The following is a 2,429-nucleotide window of genomic DNA, read 5'->3' on the forward strand; positions in this document are numbered from 1 at the left end:
CATGGTTCCTTACATAAGGAGTTATGTACTTTGGTTTCGTCAAACGTCACCCGTAATTGGGTGGATTATAAAGGCGATTACTGGGTATGTAACAAATTATGCGGAGGGATGTGAGTGATGTAGATGAGATCTATCCCTCCTATATGACGGGAGAGACATCGATATTCTTGATAGAGTGAGATCACGAAGTGCATGGCCATGCCCAAATGAGTCAATATGAGATATTGAGCTCATTTGATTTAGTGAGTCTACTTGGAGTTCAAGATTTAGATTGATTAGAGGATAACACGGTCTATGCCTCATATTGATCAATCTAGATGTCTAGGATAGAAGGACATTTGTCATATATTGTGAGGAGTCACAATTAGTAGTCACAAGGTGATGTTGGATCTCAACATTCTTGTAACATTGGGTAGTAATGATGTGATGCTAGATACTGCTCATTACTTATGCTCCTAAATGGGTTTAGGGGCATTGCCAACGTTACAAGAACCTATAGGGTCACACACTAAGGACAATTAGATGGAGATTAGGTTCATATGATGAACCAAGAGGATTATATTCATTTGATGAATCAAATTGGATTAAGAGTAATCCTAATTGGGCTAACTTGAGTTGGACTCAAGTTGATTCATGTGTTTAATGAGTCTAATTTAGATTATGACTCATTGAATCACTTTAATTAAATGAATTAGATTCATTATATTAAATTAGCTTGAATTAAATGGTTGGATTAGATCAACCATGAGAGAGATTAAGTCAAGTTTGACTTGACTTGAGAGGAAGATGAAGAGTCAAGTTTGACTTGACTTCATGCCACCTCATTGATGAGTTGGCATTAAGTGGCCAATGATGAGGTGCCACATCATCATGTTTAGCACATGTGTGTTGTAACACCCACGAAAATTTAAAATAGGTATATGAATATTATTTTCCTTAGAGCATAAAGAAATGAAAAGAATAAGAGAAAAAGGAAAATAAAAACAAAAGAAAATATAGAATAAGAAGAGGTGAGGTCAAGGATTGAACTTTGAACCTCCCACAGTTAATGGAGATAAATTGATGAATGATAACCATTAGGATAAGGAGAAATAATTGGATAGAAAGGAATGAAAAATTTAGTTAAAGGAGAAAAGAAAACTAAGCAAAAAGAACAAGAGAAAACCAAGTTGCTTACCTTCTTTTCCCTCTTGGTTAAGAAAAGGGAGGAAGCAAAAGAGGGATTTTCTACTCCCCTCCCTCTCTCTATTTTCGTGGGAATTAATGGAGTGAGGTAAAAGAGGAGTTGGGGGAAAGAATGGGGACATGTCTCATTGGCAAAGGGATAAATAGGATTAGAGAAGGAAAAAAAAGGGATTTATGTCATTTTATTCTTCCTCCTTCTCCCTTCTCCATTCTCACCGAACCAAGAAACCCCTTTCCTCTCCTCATACCAATTTCTAAGTTAAGTTCTTCTCCAAGAAAGACTAATTTCCGAGAAGGAAACTTCAAGTTCTAGCCCTTACAAGCAAAGGAAACAAGAGGAGGTACAAGAAGAAGAAGCTTCCACCTTCCTTATCACTAGAACATTTTTCTCTCTAAGGAAAACCACAAGCGAAAGGATGTAAGTTCCCCTCACCTGTGGTACAATAGCTCTTATTTTTCTATGCAGAATTCGGTCACATAAAACGCTAAGAAAACATCATGAAGAAATTCTAACCAAGATAAGACCAAAGGAAAGACCTAGAGAAAGAAAGGATCTAAACATTTATATGCTTGATATTTCTCTTGTAGCATGTATTTTTTATGGTAAGGAGTTATCTATGTTGAAATGTTTGGTAGAACTTAGATTTATGAATATTCGACCATGGTAGAACTAAGGGCCTAGGAGAGCCTTAATTTTAAACTAAGTATGCCAAGATCTCTTTAAGATAAGATATGAAACTATTACGATATGCCCATGATTTTATGTTAAGTTGAACTCTATTTTATGTCCATGAAGGTTCGGCTATGTTTGGATGTTTTGTTCTTAAAAAGCATAGGAGAATTTAAAGCAAATCTAAGATGCTCATGATCTCCTTGATGAAATGATTGTGTAGCTAATCTAATGTGCTCATGCTATATAACTTTCGGCCACTTCATGATTTAGGACTTAGGAATCTTAGAACTCAACTCAATCATGCTCATGTTATTCTTTGAAATGTTTGTTAAGAAGATTGTTAAGGTTCTCATGTTTTTAGGGCACTTGAACCCTAATATAAAGCCCTACATGTTTCGGCCACTTCAAGATTTAGGGCTTAGGAAATTTAGAACCTAACTCAACTATGCTCATATTATTCCTTGATATTTTTGCTATGAAAGTTGTTTAAGGTTCTCATGTTTTTAGGGCACTTGAACCCTAATTTTAAATCCTACAAGTTTCGGCCACTCCAAGATTTAGGGCTTAGGAA

Source organism: Zingiber officinale, chromosome 9A, assembly GCF_018446385.1.
Source record: "Zingiber officinale cultivar Zhangliang chromosome 9A, Zo_v1.1, whole genome shotgun sequence".
NCBI lineage: Eukaryota > Viridiplantae > Streptophyta > Magnoliopsida > Zingiberales > Zingiberaceae > Zingiber > Zingiber officinale.